A 6,227-nucleotide genomic window follows, 5' to 3' on the forward strand; every position below is an offset into this window, starting at 1 on the left:
TCCATTCGGTGGGAAATGGCATTTCTGGCCGCAGGAACTCTGAGCTGGCCCCAGGGCAGTGACCATGGGTGCGTGGTTCGGGCACCAGGCAGAGACGAGGTTGGAAAAGTTGGTTCAGACAGCAGAGTCTACAGGAAATGCCATGTCGAAGAATCTGGACTTCTTCTTTCATGGTTGAGAGTCATCGAAGAGTTCAGTCAGGAAAGGAGTGTTTCTGGATCAGCAACGTAGAAAGATCCATGGGGAAGCCATTTGGAGGCTGGATTGGGGGTTAGCAAGCTTGGAGGCAGGAGGACCAATTAGGAGATGGACGTCTCAGGTTCTTGCTTGTTGTAACTGGTGAAAATTCACGTGGGTAAAAAGGGGATGTATTAGCTCACTGGTGTCTGTTAGCAGGAGTCCATCTGGCCATGACCTCCGCAGTCCCACCTGGGGCCTGGGAAGCCCAGGGACCCGCCCCACAGGGAGGGAGAAGCCGGAGGCCTTCCCCAAACCTGGGCCAAGAGAGGCGCTCTCTGTGAGACAGGACAGGCCCCTGGCGGCTTAGGTGGCCCTGGGGAGAGGGGGTCCCTTTAAGCGTGTACATGTGCTGCCAGGAAAAGCTCACCCCACCTGGGAGTCCCCAGGAGACTCTTAGTGGGTCAGGCCTGCCTGGGGTTATTTTTAACCAGGACTCGGGTTACAAACAGCATTTACTGGACCGTCCGCACAGCCCTGGAAGGCAGCCGGCTGTGCTGGCAGGAGCGGGTGGGAGGGCGTTGCGGCTGATTCTCAGGGCAGCCTGGCCCTGGACGGCCGCCAGTGTGCAACCCGCTAATGTGCAAACACCAGCAGCCTTGACCTGCACCCAGCCCCCTCCACAGGGGTCCCCTCCCCCCTCAGGGTGGTGCAGGGAGTGCGGTGGGGACAAACCTCAGGTCCGCCCTCTAGGAGGGGGCATCTGGGCACATGGAGACAGAGCAGGTCAAGGCCAAAACAGAATTTATAAGCAAAGGGCTACGGAAGCAGAGAAGTCTGGGCTACTGATGGGCGTGGGCAGGGTGGGTGCTGGGCCTTGTGGCTGGGACACGGGAGGAGGTACATGACAGCCGGACCTTGGAGGATGGGTAGGATTGGCCAGGCAGATGGCGCGGGAGCAAAAAGAACCTGAGCTGGAATAGGAAGGACCAGGGTGCATTGGGAGCTGGGGAGATGGCCTTAGACCCTGCGGTTCAGACTCTGAGAGTCCTGGAAAATGCTGGAAGGGTACATTGTGACTGCCTATCCAGGAGGTTCAACTTGGAGCCACGGGCAAACAGGGTCCAAGAGGGGTTTTGGACAGGGAGGAATGGGATCTGAGTTACCCTTTAAAGTGCTTCTCGGGTGTCTGTGGGTAAGGCTGGGTCAGAGGGGAGAGCCTGGGTGCGAAACTGAGGGGGCTTGCATGGCGCAGGGGGTGGGAGGAAGGAAACCGAGGAGATAGACGGGGCCCTGATTTGGGGGTTGCTCAGTAGATGTAAGAGAATGCAGGGGTGGGAGTCGAAGGTGATACAAAATATGGGGCCTGAATGACCAGGAGTGTGGATGGTGCCTCCAGATGGTCCCTGGCGTAGCGGTTCTCAACCTGTGGGTCGCGACTCCTTTGGGGGTCGAGCGACCCTTTCACAGGAGTTGCCTAAGACCATCGGAAAACACATATATAATTACATATTGTTTTTTGTGATTTATCACTATTAATTATTTTCAATTTGTAACAATGAAATTGGGGGTCACCACAACAGGAGGAACTGTATTAAAGGGTCGCGGCCTGAGGAAGGTTGAGAACCACTGCAGGGCCCGGGGTAGAACCACAGGAGGCTTTCTCCCCAGCAGACCAAAATGGACTTACAAGAGGCCCCAGGAGGAGGGGTGCGACACCTTTAAACCCCTGAACCTGTCTCCGAGGCCCCCTTTCTCTGGCTTCTCCAAGAGCCAAAGCAGTGCAGCCTAGGCTCTCCTGTTCCTTCTTCTGTCCTAAGTTTACTTCTGCTGCCATCACGGACCCAGGACCCTTTGGCTCGGTGCTGTGTAGCCCTTCCCTTAGGATATCCCCATCTCCCATCCCCTTTTCTTTAATTAAATTCAGTTTTTCTTTACTTGCCGTCTGAGATGGCTACTTCGCCTGCCTGCGCACCGCCAACTCTAAGCTTTTAGGAAACCTGGTGCTATTTGCTACTGTAGATAAATATGAATATGAGACTCTCATCGAGCCACCATGTCACGTGCTACTGCTGACCAACTTGCCACGGCACTGAGCTAGGGGTGACATGGTGACATGATACCAAAAGCGCTGCAAGTGCCAGTCTAACCGAGAATGTCATATTAACACCTTTTACAGGGAATTCTTTCTGAAGCCTTTGAAATGGAACTCCTGGGGCCTCCAACCCTGAACTTTCCCTTTCTGATCATAGTCTCCTGAGAGTTTATTTGGTGTTTGACTTGGATAAATTGCTCAATGTCTCCAAAGCTTTAATAAGTGTATGCATCTTTTAGAAGCATGTGTGGCACACGGCAGAACGAGGAGGCAGGAGGGCTCCCGCATTGCTCCCCTCCCCCGTGAGCCTTCCGGCCCTGGGGGGTGGGGGCCTCCTGGCGCAGCCTGGAAGGCGGGGGGAGCTGCTGCAGATGCCCACGAGGATGCCCATTTCCTGCGGGAGGCGGGCACAGGAGCTGGCTGCCCCGTGGGAGTCATTTTCCTCTCTCCCTGCCTGCCCATCTGGGGGCCTTTTCGGTTATCCTCCCCGAGGCTGCCTGCTCTGCCCTCTGTGGTCCCAGCCTCTCAGCGCAGTTTCTGGGGACAGGAGACCAGAGCAGCCACTAGAGGGAAGCGAAGACCCTCTTTTTAATCCTAAATCGGGTGGGTAAGGAGAACAGCTCCCAGGTTCCTCATTCCTGCCCAGCCCCAGGGAGGCGAAAACAAAACAGAAGTCATTTAAGAGAGAAATCAATGCAAACCATAGTTCCCTGTTTTACAAGATTTTCCACGTAGATGTGAATAAGAAGAGATCGTGCAGGAAATCAAATAAGGAACCTAAAAAAAAACCCACAAAAAACAAATAAGGAACCTCCCACAGCAAGATGCTCCGTGTCTACCTCTTATTGTGGAATCTACATCAATAAGATCCACTAACAAAGTGTTCTTTTAAGCTCCGGCAACCTAGCAACATCCCGGTGTAACACCGTTTGTTCTCCAGAAGGTAGTTTCCAAGGGCAAGACCAGCATGCAGGTTTCTCTCGCTCCCCCCGGCACTCGGCAGTCTCTGCGATTATATCTGTCACATGGTTGGAAAACTAAACTTAGACGTGAAATGGAAAAAATGCAATGCCTGCCTCCGCGTCGTTCTTGATAATCATCTCTGCTCTGACTCTCTACCTTCGCAGGGAAAGCAGAACCCCTTTGCAGTCCTGGGGGGGTCTCGTTTGTACAAACAGATGCCCCCTAGTGGCGGCACCAAAACCTGGACATTGTCCTAACGGCCCCTTCCCCGCCCCCCGCCCCAGCAAAAATGGGGTTTCTTTAGCCTTAGAGCTGAGAAATTGCCCAACGGATTCATTGTCTGCCTTTCGGCTTATAGAATGCATTGCTATGTATTATTTTTCACCTCCTACATAGCTTGCATATCTCTAGAGAGAAGGAAGTTCCATTCCTGATGAGGTGGTTCCATGTTTTTTTTTTCTCTACAGGCAAAAAACACACACAACAAAACCAACAAAACAAACAAAATCCGGCTGTGTGAATGCTGAGAGCTGAGGGTGCCCTGTGACTTTCAAAACAGCCCCAGGAGGCCCTTGTTCCTCTCCCGATCTTGCAGATGAAGAAACGGGTGCCCCCGACGTGTTGTGGCCAAGGCCGCGCTGCTCTGCCTCCCCGAAGTCCGGATTGGAAACCTGATTGCTCTGCTCTCCCGGCTGATGAGCTCCTGGAGGACAGGAAGCATGTGGGATCCTAAGTCCCCGAACCCCCAGTTACCTGGCCCTGCAGCTGGCACCTCACAGAACCTCCCCACACCTGGAGGAAAAAGAGGGCGTGACCAACGGGGAGGAAGGGAGAGAGATGCAGGAAAGATGGAGACCCCTGGGGACTCGAGGGGAAGGTTATGAGTGCACTGGCGGCTCCAGCCCAGGCTCCAGGGAACGAGGATGTGAGGGGATGGGCCGGGTTGGGGCAGTGGGAGGGAGGGAGGGAGGGAGAAGGAATTCCAGAGACTTGCCAGGACGGGCTCGGGCACATCCCGCCCATGTCAGCCCTGCTGTACCCGGAAGCTCAGGGTCTCTTATCTTCCATCAGAACCAGCATGTACTGAGGACGCGCTTTGCGTCTGTGGTACTTGGCAGAGGTGTTTTATTTATTGTTCTCAAAACACAGCAAGGCTGCATCCTCGCCACAGTCAGAAAGGGAAGCCTGCGCCCTGGCCGGTTTGGCTCAGTGGGTAGAGCCTTGGCAGTGCTTCCGCAGGGTCCAGGTTGAGTCTGATCAAGGGCATGTACCTAGGACAGGGAGAGAAGCAAAAGGAGGCTTCTCAGAAGAGCTGATACAAACCCCGGAGGAGCAACTTCCGTATCCCCCTCACTCACCCACCGAGGGGCAAGAGGTGGCCTGCTGAGTCCCCCCAGCTCTCCTGTGGTCAGTGGCTGGTCAGTGGCTCAGGCCCCCGTGCGCCCCTCGAGGCTTGGTCCTGTCTAGATAGGAATCCTTGATAAAGGGGGATCACAAGGCATCAGTTTCCACGTCTGCCTCCCACAGTGGATCAAACTCTCCTCAGGGGCAAAGATCTGGTTTTGGCCATTCCTGCATCCTCTCAGGCTGCTGGGCACAGAGGCCGCCCTCACGTGGGTTCCCACGGAGGAGGAATGACAGCTTCTCCCGCAAAGCAGGCCTATAGGCTCCCTTTTCTAGAACCCACCCCTTCCTAGGAGGTGGGACCAGCTCAGAAGCTCCTGGCCAGAGTTTAAGGCTAAAAATATTTGACACCGATGGTCCCGGAAAGTGACTAAGCTGCTGACTCAAGACGATCGTCTTCCTCTTCGGAGATAATTGCCGCATCCTTCATCCAGTTGTTCTGCCCAGACACAGCCTGGCCTCGTGCTTTCCTGCCACCTCTGCGTGTGCCTTCAGGGACTGCCCGTTTGGCTCAAACACCCTTTTCTGTTCGGGTACCCTTTGTTCTGTTGCTGTCTCGGGTGTCATCCTAATGACCTGTGCTGTAGCCCCTCAACACCTCCACCAGGAAACCCTGACCACACACAGGCAGCACCCGGGGACCCCAGGCTCCCAGCCCCAAACCAGGATACAGTCCTTTGTGATCTGGGCTGTCCCAGAAAATCTGGGACACATACTCGTTAGTATAGAACCGACACTAAACCTTGATCCATTTTCAATTTGAATGGTTACCACAAACATATGGGAGAAACCACACACATATGGGACAGAAACAGTAAACAAAGCTTGTTCAAGTGTGTCTGACAGTTCTTGTTTTTACAGGCCTGGTGGCCATATTCCTGTAATTTTTCTAATGCAGTATTAATTCCAAATGTTCCATTAGTGGAAATGTTTTAACGCTGAATATTACGATCCTTTTCATGTTGTCTTTTTATGTTTTCAGTAAAAGTAGTTCTTTTGGTATATAATGAAGTATGATGGTTTCTACACCACTGTAGACTTTTCATCTAAAGTTACAGACCAGCCCTAGCTGGTTTGGTTCAGTAGATAGAGCATCGGCCCTCAGACGGAAGGGTCATGGGTTCAATTCCGGTCAAGGGCGCCTGTCTCGGCTACAGGCTCAATCCCCAGCCCAGTTGAGGTGTGTGCTAGAAGCAACCCATCGATGTCTCTCTCTCACATCAATGTTTCTCATTCTGTCTCTCCCCCTCCCTTCCACTCTCTCTTAAAAAAAAAAAAAATCAATGGATGAAAATGAACACTAAAATAAAATAAAATATCTGTAAAAATAAAATTACAGACCAGATGACAATGTCAGCAACCCCAGCCTTGGAGTCATCCCAGCCCAGATGCCAAATAGTGAGTGAAGAAATCTCCAGAGAACCAAGATGGCGGCATAGGTTAACGCCAGAGATTGCTGCCTTGAACAACCAATTCAAATTACACCTAAAAGACAGAACGGACATCATCCAGAACCACAGGAGGGCTGGCTGAGTGGAAATTCTGCAACTAGGAGTAAAGAGAATATCATACCCAGACTCAGAGGAGG

This window comes from Myotis davidii, unplaced genomic scaffold (assembly GCF_000327345.1).
Source record: "Myotis davidii unplaced genomic scaffold, ASM32734v1 scaffold497, whole genome shotgun sequence".
Lineage (NCBI taxonomy): Eukaryota > Metazoa > Chordata > Mammalia > Chiroptera > Vespertilionidae > Myotis > Myotis davidii.